The sequence below is a fragment of the Solea senegalensis genome, linkage group LG10 (genome assembly GCF_019176455.1).
Source record: "Solea senegalensis isolate Sse05_10M linkage group LG10, IFAPA_SoseM_1, whole genome shotgun sequence".
Classification (NCBI taxonomy): Eukaryota; Metazoa; Chordata; class Actinopteri; order Pleuronectiformes; family Soleidae; genus Solea; species Solea senegalensis.
The window spans coordinates 3558803-3578884 of NC_058030.1; positions in this window are offsets into that span (position 1 = coordinate 3558803).

Below are 20082 nucleotides of genomic sequence, written 5' to 3' on the forward strand. Positions count from 1 at the left end.
TTCTGAGAAGAGCGGTTCAACCAGGGTGTGGTGGCATGCAGGGACATGCCAGATGTGGATGTAATCTAGATTAAATTTGGAATTAAAAGCCCCACAGGGGAGAGGGGTTACTGCCTGAAGCTGAAGCTTTAAATTTGATTTTACTTTTTTATTTTTCTCCCTCTTCCCAGTGATTCTATTTATTACAATCACTTTTACCCTACAGTATATATACTGCCATTTTGGCAACGCATGTAATTTATAGGTACACTGGAATTTGTAATTGAAGTTCTTTGGGAATATTAATCAATCTGAATGATGCAGCCAAATTTGCATAATGAGATGTGATGGATTACACAGACTAAGGCTGTTATCCACCTGAACGGTCGCTGTAGCTTGAAATAAACAGATATAATAAGCAATTCCTACATACGTAATATTTCCCAGGAGTGATTATAACTCACATGGATCATAATTACAAACAGATCTGAGCTGCTAAAGTGGCCTCATATATATGCAATAAAGATGCACATGATAAATAGGAGTTGTGATGGATCAAGCTATTGGATGAGTTCATAGGTTTGTTGAATATGAAACGTGAATAAAACAAAAACTTGTAGTCCAAAAACAGCACACAGTGCGGGCAAAAAATAAAATAAAATAAAAATATGTATCTACAATATGCAGAAGCAAAGGATAAATCTCACTTCATCGCAGTATCAGAGCACTTTTTCTCCGTTGCTCCCTCTCTTTACTGTGATCCACAGATTACACACCCATCCCTGCCCTTAACTTAATTTACATGACTGCTCATCTGTAACGGCAAAACAACAAACAAACAAACAAACAGACAGTCAAACAGCTCTGCACATAATAAATGTAGCCAAATCTAATTTGTTCCAAAAGTTAAACAAGTCCATCAAAAGTTTGTGGAGGGATGTCTGGCGTCTCCTTCACTCTCCCACACATGCATACAAACAAATGCTCTCTTACACACCTACTCACAATGGAGAGCGAGGTTGTAGTGGGAGGTTTTTCTGCTCATTGATAGTCTTAAGGCCGGGCGGGTCACCGCATGCGTTCATTGTTACCCATAACGTGGGCGATGGGAAGCCTTGTTGGATTGTAAATGTGATTAAGAAGGCTGCGCAAATAAACTTAACTTGCAAATTGTACCATATCTGCTTCTTCCCTCACAGCTGGTGAAGTGCGGATGCTGGTGATGAGGGTGCTGTTGTGCCAGAATGCAAGGTGTTGATAATGGATTGAGGCGATAATGGAGACCAGATGGAGCGTCAGCCATGTGTGTTCGTCTATGCCTGATGTTTAAGACAAAAACACCGCAGACACCTTTTACAGTAGCAGACAGGAGAATAAAAGACAAGAGAAAGAGAGCTTGCTCTCTTTTCAGTTCATCATTCTGTCTCATATACTCTACGCCTCTCTGGTTTGACTGCAGGGTCAATGTTCCATAGCCTCGCTGATATGATTCTGTGGTGTCACTTTTGAAACAAAAAAAACAACTTTTATTATTAATGACCCGAACAAGGATGATTCCTGGGGACAAAGAAAGACACATGTACTATATAAAACAGAATGTTTCAGACAAATCCTTTTAATAATCTCCGTGGATCTTGTTCACGTCAAGTGAGGGAACAACGGAGCGTGACACTGACCGGAGAACCAGAGCGGCAGGAGCAGTAAGCTCTTGATGTACCGGTCGATTTTGTTCTTCCCCTCACCTATGGTCATGAGCGATGGGTCGTGATCAAAAACAACGAGACAGAATGGGAGTAGAGCTGCTGCATGGAAAGGAGCCAGTTGAGGTGGTTCAGGTACCCGGTAAGGATGTCACTGCGGCGCCTCCCAAGGGAAGTGTTCCTGGCATGTCCAACTCAGAGGAGACCTCAGGGCAAATCAAGGTCCAGGTGGAGAGATTATATCTCCTCGCTGGCCTGGGAGCGCCTGGGGATCCTCTAGTCTACGATGTGGCCAAGGAAAGGGAAGTCTGGAACCCTCCTGCTGGAGCTGCTACCCCTGCGACCCCATCTCAGATAAGTAGTGGACGATCGATGGGTGGATGGACTTTTACTGATCTGGGAAAGTTCCCAGACAGAGCTTTTTGCTCTCTTGCCAAGACAAGAGGAGAATTTTGATAACAATGTCATATCTGTCCTGTAAGTATATGGCACTGAAACCTTGAAGTCATGAGCACAACTTAGCTTAGAGGGAAGATAAAAAGATAGCGGGCGGCAATGTGACATTCTGCTCTTTCACTATTTTACACTCCATACCTTCGTTGAAAAGAAATGTAAAAAACAAATGTTTTCAAGGTTGTCGTCGAAAGGATGCTATTACTTCTCAATATGCTTATGTACCCAGTTGTAAATAAAATGGATGTGTGTATATGGTAGCACATTGTTGCATCATGGGAGACATTGTAAGCTCATAGGTTACAACACGGTATTTCACGCCATATGCATGCTAATATTAATTACCATTGTACACTCATTATATTAATTACTGTTGGCGTAACGAGCCACATGGGCTCAGTCAGGTAATGTAATTTGACCCATGGAAACGCACACAGGCGTAATTACAGGAGATAAGGTTGAGTCCATACGGGAATATCAGCTAGAAAACCTCTGTGCAATTAACATTACAACACTTATACGTCGTATATCATTGGCCGGCACTTTGGAACATGGGTTTGCCAGAAATGATGTCACTGCGACCTACACTCAAGGTCATCTGAGTGACGACTGAGCTACAGGAGCAAAGAGGTGAACACCTGGGTCTGGATTTCTTGGAGTGAAGCTTTTATGGAGCGACAAGCAAAGTCATCCAAAAGTGTTAGTGTTCAGTTGCTTCTGATTTACTGACTTTTGGATGACTACAGTATGTACAAAACATTTCTTTTACCATTTTTTTACAGTATAATTGACGTGTCAACTATGTGAAAACCAAAGTCAAATGTGTAAATAACAGAACCACTTGTAGAATTCCTGCTTATCCACAAAATAGTTTGTTTGTCTTTAGTGTACCATCTGGAGAGGTGTGAGCACAAACAAGGTTTTAAAATGGACCCGTCTTATAAACAGTATTACACTGCAGAGGCCAACCCGCTCTCCATCAACCCGATCCCCAGAGAGATACAGCATAACAAGCAGCAGAAAGTGGGAAAGACTGTTTAAAATTCATAGCCAGCTTTTCTTTCATCCCATATTTGTATACTGATGACGGCTCAGCAGCTATACAGTTAAGTGCCGCTGGGTCATCTGGGCTCAGTGTTTTGACATATAGGAATTTGAACAGCTAAGCCAGCCACTTGATTTTCACTGCTCTTTCACCTTGAGAAAAGGTTAAACAAATGTGTGTTTGCAGGGAACGAACCGATTGTTTATCCCAAAAACATCTTGATGTTTCTCAATTCCGGTCGTGGGGAACTACCGCTCTGCATGTTCTAGAACTTTCCCTTGCTCCAGCACACCTGATTCAAATAAGTGGGTGGTTATGAGGCTTCTGCAGTGCTTGCTGATGAGCTGAGCATTTAAATCAGATGTGTTAGAGTGGTGAAACACCTAAAATCAGACAGGGCAGTTGGGATTGAGAACCAGGATCCAGGATCCAGGAACCAGGATTTAGAAACCATGCTTTGTAGAGAGTGAAACACTTGGGAAAATCAACATTTTGGAAACACAGCTTGAAACACTCTTACACAGCTTGATAAGTTTCTCCAGACGTAATCATTATGGGATGACAGGGACGCGACCAGCAGTCGATGTCGTTAATGTACACATACACAGGATTAATCAGTTTGATTTACTTGCCAATTTAATTATTCATTAATATAATTTCACATTTTTTTCCCAGACCAGTCTGGGTTAATAACAAAATGTGCTTGGATACATAATTTCCTCTCTGAACTGCACACACACCTGTCTTTTTAATGCATTGTTTGTCCTTGGATAGTGTTTTGAATATTTGAGGATGCATGGTGCTTGTTTATTATTTTTCCTTAATGACTTAGTGGAGCTTTGAGAATCGTGTCTTCCAGTAGACGACCACAGTGGGAATATAACATTTGTGTGTTTATGCTTGACATTTAAAAAATGTGAGCTGCAGTGCTATGAACTGTGTATATATATATATATATATATATATATATATATATATATATATATATATATATATATATACATATGTGTGTATGTATGTATATATATATACACATACATACATACATACTTATATACTGTATACATATATATATATATATACATATGTGTGTATGTATGTGTATATATATATATACACATACATACATACATACTTATATACTGTATACATATATATATATATTATGTCAAATAAATCAAATCGAAAGAAGTCCATCCACAATTAAATTGACAACTGATTGAAATGCTCAGTTTCACAAAATACACCTGAACCTGATTGAAAAGGTTACGATCTTGCTGATATTGTCATGATCTTCCCTCTCAGTCATCTCATTCACCTCAGCTCCCAGTGTTTCCACCAGCCCCTCCTTCTCCTCACCTGCCTGCTCATTAGTCCAACTCTCCCCACCTGTCGCACTCAGCTGCCTCTGATCAACCCAGTACATAAACCCACCTCTCAGTTCACTCAGTGCCAAGTTGTTCTATGTCGTTTGCACTAGTCTCTCCTGTGGTTTTTTGGACTGATTGCCCCGGTTTCGACCCTCCCTGTCCCCGACCTGTCTGCTCTGTTTCTGTTCCGGTGATCCACCCTGCCTTCCGCCCCTGACTACGGATTCTGCCTGCTCCCCACCCGTCTTCGGTCTGCTTGCTGTGATGGAACAGCTCAGCCTCCGGTCCATTTCCTGCCATCTCCTCAGAGTCTGTTTGCTGCTTCAGCCACAGGCATCACTGGCTGCACCTCACGAAGCAAGTTTATACAATGGTGCCGTCATTGAACTGTCGCTGGACTTTGTGTAAATAAACGTCATTACCAACTGTCTGCCTGCCTCCGTGTGCTGCATTTGGGTCCTTCCCTGACCTGTTCCAGATATACAGAAGCTACAAGGACCAAAAGAAGGTTGTTTCCTCACAATGAAAATGTGAGTGTGCACTTTTACTGCTTTATGTCCCACTTCAACAGTCAAACTGGGAAATACCAACAAATCTTCTTTTATTTTTTATTATAACAAAATCTTTTTGAATTCATGCTCACTCATGAGATTATGATCAGTCTCCATGTGCTCCCTGCTGTTTGCGTCAAGCTGGATGCACACCACATGACTTTTGATAAGATATGAATCCAATTAAACCAGAAAGACATATAATACAAGGATGGCGGCCCCTATAGAGGGGCCATGCTCCCCCATCTATATCAAGAGCACATGGTTCAGACTGTAAATGCAGAATTTTAATCAGCTGAAGGAATCGTGTGTGTCTTCTGCCCCTTACTATAAAGGAATATAACATAAAAGTGATGAAAAAATATGGAAGTCACTGCCAGCACTATGTCACTGTACACGACATCTAATTTACTGGATGGTATAAAACATGTATAGCAATAAAAAAATAGAAAGAAAAGTAGTTTTTTTCTGCCTGATCTGACATATTGAAGTTAGATTTGCTGCTACTGTAAGTGCAGGGGGGAAATGAGAAGAGCTGTGGTGGTTTCATGATAATGTAAAACTTCTTGGAAGCAGAACGTCTTACTGGGAAAAAGAAATTAGGAGAAGCAGAGGAACAGAGAGAGGTTAAGATAAAAGAGGCAGGACAGAAAAAAAGGTAGTCTTTTTTTCTTCTTCTGCCTTCTTATCTGAAGCCGAGGAGAATATTCAGCCTCGTAATGAGCCGAACTCTGTGCTCGGACACAGAATTAGTCCATTATGCGATGTCGACTTCACTGATAATGTGTCTCTCTTGAAGAAGATGGGATTGACACTCCGAGTGTACCTGAAGCTCAGCAGCACTTTGAAACAGATTCGAAGGCTGAGGATGAAAACAAGGAGCTTCTAAGTACTGAATCTCCATTACTGAGCTCACAGAGTTATCTTCCGCTTTGAATGATACGGGGGGGGCAGGGGCGGGCTTAACAACCCAGACAGCATGTTCATGTGGGCCCCATAAGGTTTATGTTTATGGACTACTAATATGGGTCCCAAGTGGGAATCAAGACAAACCCTAGCCGTAGCCATTTTGATTTGCAGCCAGGGTTCCGTCTAGAAACTCCTCCCTACTCTGGTTCGGCCAATCACATTGTGTATAGAGTTGGTGAGCAGAACTTTTATTCAACTTCAACTTTTTATCTATGTGTTATCTATTTGCTTGTTGAAATACACATAAAATGCTGAGTCATTTTACTCCGCATTTTATGTGTTTTTCCCTTGCCACTTTTTTTTTTTATGTGTTTTTCACTTGCCAAAAAGTGATAGCACTTCCTGCCTTGAGCTAGAAGGACTGTTTCTGCCTCAGAGTGACTTGATTTTATTCATGAGTTTTAAATGTCACAGATTATAGCCTGTCCACTCCCTTTTGCCTGTTGAAATACCCCCGAAGGACCAATCTACTGTAACAGTAAAATGCAGTTTTTCACTTGCCAAAAATGTCCCTTCCATTGGACAGTTTTTTCTGCCTCAGATTAACTTGAATTCATCCATGATTGTTATATATTCTAGATTATCTACCTGTAAAAGACCACAGTCACTACCCTGTGAGTGAAAGTTTGAGAGAAAAACAACCTTTCAGTCACAAGAAGCAGCAATCACAGTCTGTTGTGTAATTAATTTCCTGAAATGATTACCCTAAGGAAGTGTTTGCTTTCTCCTTCTCACGATCAAAGATTTATTTATAAAGCAGCCCACACATTCTCAGAAACACAGCCACTTACAGTTTTAATGATATGTGTGTGTCAAGTTATGTGTTTTAGTGTGTATTTGTTGGCCACAGCTCTGCCCAAACTTGGAAAACGGCTGATCAACCGTTGAAGGACGACAATGGACAACTCAATTCTGTTCAATCTTCAGTTTTTTATTTTGGGGCAGAATGGGACGAACAGGGCATAACAGAATAGGTTAATAACCTAGGATAAACAGAAAAACAAAGCCATTAATAGCATATCATTTCAATTCATACTTCTTAATATAAATAACAAATGATAATAATGTTAATTTTACTTGATAAATGAAGACTCACTCCAAAAATGTTAATCATTAAAGTAACAAAGCTACACCAAAGGTTATGACTAAAGTACCAGTAACAAAAGCACAAGTACAAAGTACAAATCAATATCTCTATCATTATAAATCATATAAGGAAGTTTCCAAATTACTCAATTTAAATAAACATTGCATCCACAAACACACAATCAAAGGCGTTTGGGAAGCATAGCCTCCAAACTTCGTTCAACACTACTATACCAGTGGTGTCTTCAATTGTTGATCAGGAGCTGTGGCTGTGAGGTGTCTCCAGGAGAAAGCAAACTGACTGAACCAACTCCAAACATTTCATACCATGCTTCCTGTATTCCTCAGGCACTTCCCTCCTGTTACCTGGGGCTCCACCACTGATGTGGTTGCCCCCTGCAGGTTTGGAGTGTCAGGGATCTGTTAGTTGGTGGGATTGTGGCTCTTTGCTGAGTGAACCAGGTTTTGACCCAACAGTGTGCAATCATTGACTGCTTTCGCTTCAGTATCAACAACACTGATGTCTTGGTAAGTCCAGATGCACCTGTGCTTCCTGGGAGTGTGCCGCAGAGAGGCTACGGCAAAGGTTGATGCACAGAAGCAGAGGTGGAGGGCGGGAGACTGCATGCAGGGTTGGAAAAAAGTTGTTGAGAGTTGAGAGCGGAATTCAGAACATGAAAGCACTTTTTCCAAGTAACACAAACTCAACTCCTTCACTCCATTTCATTTAGAAATACAGATTGTGAAATATGTGGAAAAATGCAAACGTCATGAGATGCCTCTAAATTTGACCCGCGCTACGTGCGAGTGGTTTGAATTCCCGTACGCCGAGACTGATCTTTTTAATTCCCGTGGATGATTAGTGTCAAGAGGAATCTGGTCTTTGACATTGATGAGTTTCCTTTGGACCACCTTAATAAAAATTGCTTGGCTGGGTGTAGAGGACGTGGTGTTAGGGATGCACCTGTTCTTGTGTCCGTTTGGCCACAGTATGACCTGATCCATGGATTTATTGGTTGAATCCCTGCCAAATAAAAAAAAGTTTAGCTGTGTTTCCCCTTGGGCTTGCACCAAGTGTTGGCTCAGACTTTGAGTTTGAATGCGTCTGCAGAATTCCCGACGAGGCTGTCAGCCGCGCTCCAGGGAGAGTCCGCGTCTCTCCCCTCTCTGCTAACCTTCCCTTCTCTCCATTCACCAGAATTATTCTCACTCAGCTTAAAACAAAGCAGGCCGCCAAACATTCTTGGAGGACTGAGATAAGTATTACGATGGATGAAAGGATATCTGCAAGCTCGAGGGGTGTGTGATGCGTGTGCGGCACTGTGTGTGGGTTGGAGTGAGTGTGTGTGTGTGGGTGCATGATTTGATTTTTAAGCAGACTTGAATCCTAACTAATCATTGAATGAATCTTTTTTGTGTGTGTGTGTGTAAATGCCGACGGCCACTTTAACTGAGTCTGACTACAAATGAGCTCAGAAAGAAATATTCCTTAAACTCTCCTTACCCAGGAACAAGTTCACAACCTCACACTATAGTTCTAATTAAGTCATCAGAGACCATCAAACTCTGTCAGGTTGCATTTCTAAACATGCATTATGGATTTGGAATTACACTTCAAAGAAACAAGAAGAAGAAATGGCCATTCCTCAATGACTTGTGTGCGAGATAATGTTCTCAGCCTTACATGGAAACAAGAGGTATGACTCAAATTTGTATCACTGTCCACAAAATCTCACAGTATTTTCATGTCTTTGCAAGTGACTTCCTTAGACAAAACACCAGAAAATGCACTGGATGCTAGCAGTGGCAGAAGTAGATGTTTGTCCATGCATGTTACACACCACCACCGTGTGACGATGACGTCATCTATGCCGTATCTGCCAAGCCAAGTTGACGGCCAAGGCCGAGAAACAGAAATTATGACGGACTATGCCAAGCCATGTTGTATTCTTACAGTGAGGTTAGATGTCTGAAATAATGCAAATCATGGTTGGAAAAAAAGGAATTCAGTACATGTCAGTACACGTGTCCTGCCTTCAGGAAAGAACTTAGATAAGACTTGTCTTTAATTGTATACAAACCCATAAAGATTTGTGGTAATAAACCGTGATTTTTGCCAGACTTTAAAGTCCACACTGTAAACTGACAAGCATATTTTTTCTTGTATAGTTACAACTTCATTGTTCTTTAGCAGTGACCTTGGCTCGACACACACACACACACATACACAGACTTTGTGTCCGTGTGGCTGTTGTGTCTTCTGGTGTTTTGTGCAACACTGCTGTTGCTTTTGTGCAGATTATACCCACAAATCTGTCTTGTGTTAAACACAAATCTGACACCGCACTGCCTGGTGTTTACTCGCCTTGAGGACATTTTATTTAATTGGGTGATCATTTATTGGGAACGAGAGCCACTCATTTGAATTCTCTTTCGGGGCTCTGATTCCCATTCGAGGCCCATTTGACCTTATAAGGAGGTGAAGCACTTAGAGCACAGTCAACACTTGATGATGACAGATGCAGCAGCGCAAACAGCCGTGGGGTTCTGGGCTAAATTCTGACGTCAGTGCGATGATATATACAGCAAAAAGCAAGGAGAGCCGAAGGTGTGGAACAACTTTAATGACAATCTATCCACATTTCCAACAGTTAATGAGAAAACCTGACATTCCCAACCATGACTTTTACAAACTTTGACTTGCTTTCTCATATTATACATGTTCTTCAAAGACAAGGACTTAAACCAAGTGAGCAGAACTGATACTCAGTCCATTACTGTACGGGGTGTCAGAAAAAGAAAGGACTCGGAGAGGAGCTGCAAATCTTGTCTCTGACATAAACGCTTCACTAAGCAGAAGCTATAAAGAGAGACATGCCCCACTGCTGTGAGTGAGGGCTGCACATGTCTGTCACGCAGGTGGTTAAAAGAGATTGGTAGCAAATCCTTGAAAAACTGACACAAACAACAACAACAACAAACCACAGGGAATAAAGAATAGACTGTATATAGAAATGAATGTAGACATCTTGTTTCAAAACAAAACTCCCTGTGGTGAAGCCTCGGGTTTCATGACCTGACCGGCTCCATGTCAGGTTTTTGAAAACAGAAATTCAAACCAGGCACTGCTTGAATGACACCAGTTCTGATAATACATAAGTTATAAAACTGACATCGTGTTCTACTGAAGAAGATGTGAAACTCGCCATTGAGACCATTAAGTCCTCACAAAAAGAGATATTTAATGACTCAAGCAAGAAGCAAACATAGATTTCCATTCAAACTGAGTTCTTATTGCAACCAGTACAGTCGCCCCCTAGTGGCTAACTGCTATTTCCATCTTACTTATGGCGTATTTCCACCAGCTCTCCTCGCCTCTCCGGCATGATAAGGTTGCATCTCCACTACAAAAAAAGTACCTACTTAACGTGGGATTGTTAAGTAGTTTTAACTTATCTACAGTACTAAAAATAGAACCTGGTACCAATACTATGCTAGTGGAAATGCAATGCTTCACAACTTCAAACTAGAAAACAACATTATTTTTTACATGCAGTCTGTGGAATAACGGCTTATTTATTTGTACAGGATTAGTTCTAACAATAATAATAATAATAATGGGACGACCTTAGCGGCCCTGAGGCAAAATGTGTTTATTTCGTTGTTTACTTTAACAAAGGCTAGACTAAAAACAAGACATCAGAAGAGTCTGTCGTGCTCAAGAAAACACAGCTAATAACACCGTCTCTGTGCCTGCTGTGTCAGGACCTCACCATCTCATAATTCATTATTCAGCCGTTCCTCTCCAGCAACTCCAACTGCTCTGGCCCTCACCAGTCATCCCCACCATAGATTTATTATTTATCAGGCATGCTTATAAATCTTTAAGTGTTTGTAGAAAACCCGTTGGGGATGTATAATTCAATGTTCTGTGCACCTAAAGCAAGTTTTTTAATAATTCCATCTATGATGTTATGTAACAAAAAAGTCTCCTTGAGATTCAGAGCCACCTGAATTACGTCCTGGTTGGAGAAAGGAGATTAAAACAATTTGAATAAATATGAATGAAAACATGAACTGATATAGTAGGTAAACCAGTCGCATTTGCACGTACAGATATACACACACAGGCTTATTATTATATAGAAATGCATACAGGCTAACACACAAAACTTAATTTACTCTATTTAAACGTTAATATCACACTATTTAAACGTCATCGTTACGTGGAAATCTGGTTTATGTATTCTTATATGAGAAAAACTGACCCATTTACCTAAATCTGTTCCATTGTACCGAACAAATACACCAATTACATTATAATTATATATCATTTCAAACAATTTAAATGAATAAATTCCCTCCATATTAAAAGTATGCACATTCAGGCATTGTGCTGACTCTTCCAAAAGGTCTAAGGTAATTAATAGAGCACAAATAGTCATGTGTTACTACTGTTTTTGCTGGATGTCTTGCTGACTGATCCGGAACGCCACAAACTATGGTCGTGTGCCTCTTTAGTGGACTGGAATGCTCGTTAAAAAAAAAGAAAAGAGGCCGTCTGTGAGAAGAATAAATAATTTGCTAAAGTTTATTGGCAAAGGCTGCAGCACAGAGAGAGGCATTTAGAGGCAATTCACTCTGTGTGCTTGTCAGAGCGATCGGTGGGATAATGGCGTCGTTCTGACTGTAAAAACGGCTCGTCACATTTTAGATAATGTTCATCGCTTCCTGTTTGTTAACGAGAGAGAGTCGGCGTGACACAAAAGAGCACGTGGAGCCGAGCACGTCAATTAACAACCTTTACAAAACTCAACGATTAGAAGTCTTCCTGGATTATTATTTGTGAAACTTGCTATGGACTAAAAAAGGAAAGAAAGCAAATGAATTGACCTTTGTTGTGGTTGATTGCTGTGTTTGTGGCCTTTCATTTGTTTTCTTCCTTCCACGGTGATCACTTGGTAAATTGGTTGTGAATAAAGTCGCAACTTTCAACCATCCATTATCTATAAACTGCTTATTTAGGCTACATTCAGATTACCAGTCACATTACCAGGAAATGGATGTTGCGTACTTTAGTTTAGAACCCTAACTTGTTGACTCCTTGTCATCCACAGATTTTTGCATTTCTCAGCACAAAAACAGCTATTAACTGACAACACAGATAGTCCACCTCCATGTCTGTGTATACTCTGAAACGTGAGTTTCCATGGATCCCAAATCCCTGCAATCTCCTCCCTGAAATCGTTTGATTAAGCGCCAAAGTGTGTGGCCCTGGATGCATCTTGACTGGCTCATCTATCGTCTGTGCTTTCTCATTGAAAATCGGTTGCAAAGATCGTTGTGTCTGTGGTCTCCCACGTTTTTTAAAACCAAGTCAGATTTGAAAATCCTCTCGCGTGGGTTATTTCAGCCTGCATGGTGCTGCGAACGTTGTCTACCGCTGCCCCTCATTAACCTGTGTCGGAGCCACTTCCCCCTCCCTTCCTGTTTCTCTGTTTGTCCGCAGGTGGACTGGAGTCAGGGCGGATCCAGCAGGTGCATTTCATCACTGCAATCAAGACGACTACTTATACTCCACTCATTCATCTCCACCCTGCAGGATCTGCTCTTCTCATGGTATTTTCCCCAGTTCACATTCTTTGGACCTTCACCCTGTTCACAAACATATAAGAATAAATCACAATTGGCCCAATAATTGGCACTCATACTTAACGTGATCTGTCTGTGATCCAATCACTGAAGACGGAGGTTAATACCAGAGTGCAGAGTGGGTGTCGCCTCTCTCTTGAGTGTAATTGTTAATTTCTTGACGACCAATCAAACGGCATCGTAGCACAAATACACGTTTAATCCTCTCTGAGCACTTTGCCGGTTTCACTTTAGTTTTCGACATATATTCTGACACATTTATCATCAGAGGATTCATGGGTTCTGTCTGCGAGACAGCGGGAGAGATGTGAGTATGTGAAAAGTTATCATTTATGGAAAGACTCGCTGGGCCTCCCACTGCGTCGACTTACCACATGCGGACCGTCGGCTCGCTTTTCCTGAGTCTGTAGATCGGTCTCTCCATGTGGGTTTTTATCGTGTGACATTAACGTCTATCTTAAACTTTTATATGTCTCACTTTTTGGTGGCACCATAGACTGTGTATAAATAGATTGGACATGCAATCGTAGTTTTCGTTTTGCACTGCACTCCACTAAAGGGCGTTTCACTGGTCGCTGAGTTCTGAGCAAAATAATTTTGTGCAGGAACTATGTCAATATGTCACTCATCCTCAAAATAATGCTGTGTTTCTATCATCGTAGAGTTTGGTTTTATTATTAGTATTGCCTCAACTTGCATGGAATTCAATTAAATTCAATTTCAATGCACCAAATCACAACATGCATTATCTCACGGCACTATACATAGTAAGGCCGAAACCTTTACAGCTTTATGGAGAGAAGAGAAACCTTTAATAGGCTGACAGAACCAAAGTTGTGCAGCCATCTGCCTCGACTGGTTGAGGAGAAAGGAAGAGACAGAGGAGAGTGAGTGGCGTTTTTCCGTCACCTAATAAGCTGACTGTTGTGGGAGGAGGTCTAGCTCCCGTCTTACTGTACCGTCCCCATTTTACTATGGTTCCCCTGAGGGAAGGTGCCAAAGAATGGAACTGTTGGTTATTTTGGTACTATTCCTGATGGTACCACCTGAGAAAATAGGCCGATCAAAGTTAGCTACGGACTTTTCACAGAAGGTAGATTTATTCCCAACAAGATAATTTGCTCTCTCATAATACTTCAGTATACACTGGTATAGCAAAATCCGATGATAAGGTGACTCTATTTGTTTACTTTTCAACACACTCCGGTCAAAATTCCTCAGCTCCACTGTGATCACATACAGTAGAACAGTGTTTTTGATTTTCCTCCAGAACCTTGGGTCAAATGGATGTTTGGGCTGTTTGCTCCTCTGTGGTCTGGGTGGAAATACTATACTAATACTAATACAGACCCAGTACATTCACTTTCACAATGGCAGCGGTTGTTACTTTTGTAGTTTTTGACAAGAAAGTGAACAAGGTTTGTCAAAACCGCTCGAGGCCACATCACTGCAATAGCTGATACACATGTCTGCTTCCCACCAGGTGCAGCATTTGACAGCCACGGTGATTCATCTGGGTACTGTGTTTCTCCTCTGCCCGCTGGCCACCTCCTTCACGGAACTGGCTGCTTTCTGTCTGTGTAGCTTTTGACCTCGTGTACGGCGCCACAGTCTGTGCATCCACATCGCCGCGCTGCTGTGGTGGTCGTGGGCGTTCGCAGGCTCGACAGTGCACTGGAGGCTTGCTCCGACTGTCCGTTGCTGGTGAGTGAGACAGATGGTCAACTGCAAGTATTGTTTAAGAAGAAAAAGGAAAGAGAGGAAGATGGGGATTGACTCCATCAGGTTAACTGGCTGTAATAGCGAGAAATAAACAAGAGACGAAACAGAATAGAACAGAACAGCAATTCGTTATTGTGTGTTAACATTTCTTATGGTACTGTTTAAGTAAAAACTCTGAATCATCACATGAAGGTTACACTGACTGATTCCCCGGCTCCATTCCTCCAGCCTATTAAATCACACCCACACAATAGATGTGCTTATGCACCGTTCTACATTGTAACTCCAGCTCAGTGAGCCTATTCATTGAAAATGAGATTTTCATACCTGCCTGACATGCAGCACCACCTTTCAATTAATCATGGATTTGTCGACGGGGGCCATCCCCCCCGGATGCTTTTATGTAGATGTATTCAAAGAGCAACTATGCAAAAATCTGAACATCATGATGTTTTATGGTTGTGTTAATTTAACGGACCATCACCTTCCAGGGATCAATTTTTAGTGGCGTTTCTTCCCCTTACTGACTTTAAATGAGACATTTGTCCAAACCCTGACAACAACTGTGGTAACATAACAGCAAAAGAGTGGAAAAGGCCAAAATATCTTGTAAATACTAACAATTATTTTTTAAAGTGGCAATAACTGTTTTGTGGCCAACCGTAAAATTGAAACAAACAGTTTCTACACACTAACAGATCCAAACAGAAGCCAATTCACGCTCTCTTTCATCTCTATTTTGCTGGGTTTTTTTTTGCCGAAACCCCTGAGAAAACCATCCAACTCTTAAGCAGCTCAGTGCTCAGGCGGTCGGGGAAATTTTCCCTGTCAGATGTCAGTTTTGTGCTTTTAAATTATGCTCTTGAGACACGTGAGCAAAACAAAATTGCTGAATAGGAAACCGAAAACAATGAGCTGCAAGACGATGAAGTGTTCTCTCGTGCTGAAAAAGTATAAAATCTGACAAGGAATTCCATGTGGAGTCAGAGGCCACTCCCATGTGTGTGTCACATTTAGGAGCATTTATTGGCAGAAATGAAGAATACTTTGTATATGTATGTTTGTATAAATGTATAATTGCTTTAACATAAACAACATCTCTAAGATACAAAGGTTTGTTATTATTTTTGATCATTTCCTGTTTTATTTTGTTAACACACACTCTTTCTCGTTCCAGGTGACTCCACTTCCTGTATTTTCCCGCCACTTTGATTGCATGCTCCTCCCCCCGTTAGTTTCAGCTGTGTTTAATTACTCAGCTCACCCTGGAGTTTCACCTTATCGCAGTAAGTGCATGAGCGTTCTTTACCCGTTGACCGAAAGTGTTTTCCTTTGCTATGTTTTTAACTTTGTGTGGTGTCTGTATTTGAATCATCTGTCAGTTAATACACGTAAATTAGGTCGATTTTTACGCAGCTGTAAACTACACAATAAATACCAATAAATTCCACAAATCCTGTCAAATCAAGCAACTTCATGTCAAAACACTTTCTGGGCAGTTTTGAGGATATTAAATAATAAAGTATATTTAATGTAAGTGCTTATAATTGTGGAAATAAATACACAATGAGGTAAAGGTGAAGGTTTTTTCTTCCTGTTAAAGGCACGTGGGAAAATGAAATTACGATTGCAATATGAATGAAGGGAATTGTGTTTTTTACACAATTCATTTGTTATTATTTCATTAGAATAGCATTTAAAATAATCACTGTGTGGTATTTGTGCAGATCTTCAGTCTGAAGAGAGGTATGTGTATAGGTCAGCAGAGTATTTAATCTAAAATGGTAATTCGACACACATGACACATTTGGCTTTAAGAAATAGTGCACCTCCTGCAGGAAACCTGATTACTACAGGTTTCCTGTATGGATCATGCAACATCAAGCGTTCTAATGTTCTTTCCTGGAAGATGAGCTTTGTTTGAGAGAAGGCTGGAGATAGAAGAACACACTGCAGTTTTTAACTCTTATAGACCTTTAAGATACAATCATTGACTATAGCAGACTCAAGTCAGGATAATGTCAAATCCAGTAAACATCTTCCTTTCACATAATACACCGTTTTTCATCCTCATTAGTAGAAGGGGAAATTAATCACTCTTCAGGTGTAGTTTTAATATTTATACGCGTAATTTGAAAAGGTCTCAAAGAAAATTTACTGTGTGTGTGTGTTGGCAGAGTCTCAAATCACAGCTATCAAAGCGGTCTGTTAGCAGGTATCTGAATGTATTATTTCTAAAATTGTTGGCTATTTAAGGTTAAAAAAAGAAAATAGTGGGTAAATACAAGCAGTACTTACAGAAAGTGGTGAAAACTAAGTGTTTTTCTGGCATTTGACATTGCGGCCGACCGCACTCTCCTCCAAACCAGCAAACATTTGAACCTGATTATTGAAGCCCACACACATACACACAAACTCCACAACACCACGACTCCAAACAATGGAAGTAAATAAAGCCAGCTTGAATTTTTGGCACCCAGGCGGAGCCACGTGCCAAAACGTGTCCGAGCACAGCCAGGCGTAAGTCAGCTGGGGAAACCTCTCCAGCAGAGAGGGAATTTAAAGATTTCCAAGAAGGCCGTCGGTGTAGCACAAAGACGGAGAATAAGAGTAATTAGAGTTTCTTGAAGTGTGGCCGGCTGCTATTGCTTTGCTCTTTTCTTCTTAGAGCTGTTTGTATTTTTAATCCGTTCTCGCTTGCCTGATCTAAACCTGGGCTGCCTACGGCCAAGTGGATGGAATTTGGGCTTGTAATGTGAGAGTTGCTGGTTTGAATTCCACAAGGTGGGCTGAAGTGTCCCATGAGAAAGGTACAACCTCAATTCCACCACTTAAGTATAAATAGCTCTTAATTAGTGATTCCACAACAGGTAAATGTTCAATTTAAAACAACGCTTAAGGCCAACGCTGACCTCAAATCAAGATTTAAGTGCTAATTGAGGTAAAGTAGTTGATATAAAAGGAAGCCCGTCGTGTCCTATTTATAACTTACTGTCTCTTTCTGACACAAACGCTATTTTCCCCTAACATGTGGAGGAGAACGCTGATGGATGTTGAGGATGCATCAAAGCATTTTAATTATATTTGCTTCATGGAAGGAAAACACTGGAATTCCCGCCTTGAGAGGAAATGAAGTTGTTCTCCAGTCGTCCCTGCAGTAGCACTGCCTTTTGTCTTTTCAGACGAAGCCAAAAATGATTGCACAATGTAACACATGTGTGCATGACATGAAAGATGGAGCATTAGCTTCTCCTGATGGTGGATGCTGAGTTCAGATGGATGGTTTGATGGTTCTGTTCTGTTCTGAGGTGATTACGGTGGATGGTTCAGCGTCAGCATCTCTGTCTCGGCCACAGACTGTGTCTTTACGAGAGGTAATGAAATGAAAATGTACAGTATTCTGCTCAGGAAACATCATTATTAACTAATTAATTTTAATGTCAATTGTTGTTATGCAACTATTTTTTAAGCCATTAAAGGTTTAAATCAGGATAAATACAGTTTTACCAAGTAAATTCTGTATATTTGTATAATTTTAATATAGACTATGGTCGGAGGCTTTGAAGCAAAGTGAATTAATGGTGTTGGGTTTGTTTTTTTCTAATTTAGCGCATGCACCTTCCTGTACTTCAGTGATTTCTACTCTGTAACATATTATTAATTATTATTTTTTTTTTTTTATTAAAGTGTATATACTATGATTTTAGGTCATTCATAGGCAAAATAAATCTGTGTATAATTCACTATTAAAAAATAATGAATTTGTAATTAATTTAAAAGGTGAAAAAAGTCACTCTTTATTTCTTTTCTTTTGTTAATTATGTGTTGCACAGGTGACATGCATGGAACAGTGAAATTGTGACTATAGCGCCCTCCAGTGGGGATATAATGACATTGCATATGCAATCTCAGCTGCAGGGCTGAGCTAAATAAAATGTAGATAAATGCAGATACTGAGAAAATGGAGGAATTTAGGAAACAAGTCGAGCTCTAACTTTCAGTTTTACAGATTAAAATCTTGAAGCGTGAATACAATAAAAACAACAATAAACAAAAAACAACAATAAATATAGGCGTGAACATTTTAATTTGCACTGATTTTTTAAGCGTCTCAGAAGTGACCAGAAGTTCTCAATTACAGACATGAAAAAGCAAAATAAGCTCTACATGGCTCAATGAATTTTTCTCCACGTCGTGTTCCACAGTGCAGCCTGAATCTGAGCGAGAATCTGTAAGAGAATGTTTGGTATGTGCAACCATAGAGAAAATTAGCTTCCATATAAGCCCGATCCACCAGCAGAGAGACGGCAGATAAACATCTTCAGCACATAGAACAAGAATAAATAAACACGTCACTCTCCATAAATCTGCAATAACAAACTGTAAACCCAGGTTTACAAACAGTGAAATCCCCACTGCAGGGGAAAGACATGAAAGCGCACAGATGCACGCACACACACATGAACACACGTACACACCAAAGAGACGACAGAAAAGAAAACTCACCACAACAACAGAGCTGGTGACAAAATACCACAGAGCTTTGATCAGTCAGACCGGAACAAAGATGTTTCATAGAGACTCTACACACACACACACACAGACTCTGAAGTTCCAACATTAACTGTTACCTGATCCATGAGGAAGTCTGATCTTTTAATTGCCATCCCTGAAATCCCTAAACCCATATTTACACAGCACAAACAGTGCAGTAAAGGCTCTGACTGTGCTGTAAATCTGAACTTAAACACCACTTAAGGGCAAACTCGAAGGTAAAACAGTGTTTTATTCCTCGAGTCGGTGAATGAATAAACATCCTTGAATAGTAACTCTCTAATATGGGCGCCAGTTTTCCCTCTCGACCTTGAAGTATAGTCGTTTTAAATGGGCCACTAAATTGACTCATCGTGAGGAATACACTGTACTACGGTTTACTCTGGCGCTGGAGAGAGAGATTTGTGACTTTAAGTTCAGACGACATTTACACTAGAGCTAGAGTTGCCTAATTTGTCACTACAATCCCCTCACAACACAGTAAAGACAAACCAATCGTTTTAAGTAAAACAGCGATGAGTTATTATGCACTGGCTTATATATTCCAGACAACATCCGAGCCGTGAATATCACACCCTGCCTGTCACACAACTCCAGACTCCACAACAAGCTGGAGAAGCATGAACCACTGTAATGGAAACGATAGCCAGAGTTTAAAAAGCAAGTCATGGAAAAATGGAAGAAAGTGCAGCTAAAATGGACCGCTCTTTAAGTTTCTCCACATTTACAAACCCTAGCGTTCAGTAGTTTTAAAATAACTGTGAGTGAAGTGTAAGAGGTGTGTGTTTTACGAGTCGTGTCCAATGATAGACACTTCTGACTGGACATAAGAGCAGGATTCATAGCAACTAAATGTCGGGATGTCTCCTCAACTTTATTTTTTTAAAGTTAACTTGTGAGGCTACCTGACTTAACGGTGCAGCATGTAATTGACTATAATATATATTTATATCCATGCACTATTGATTTAAAATAAAACCTAATTTAACCTTTCAATAACG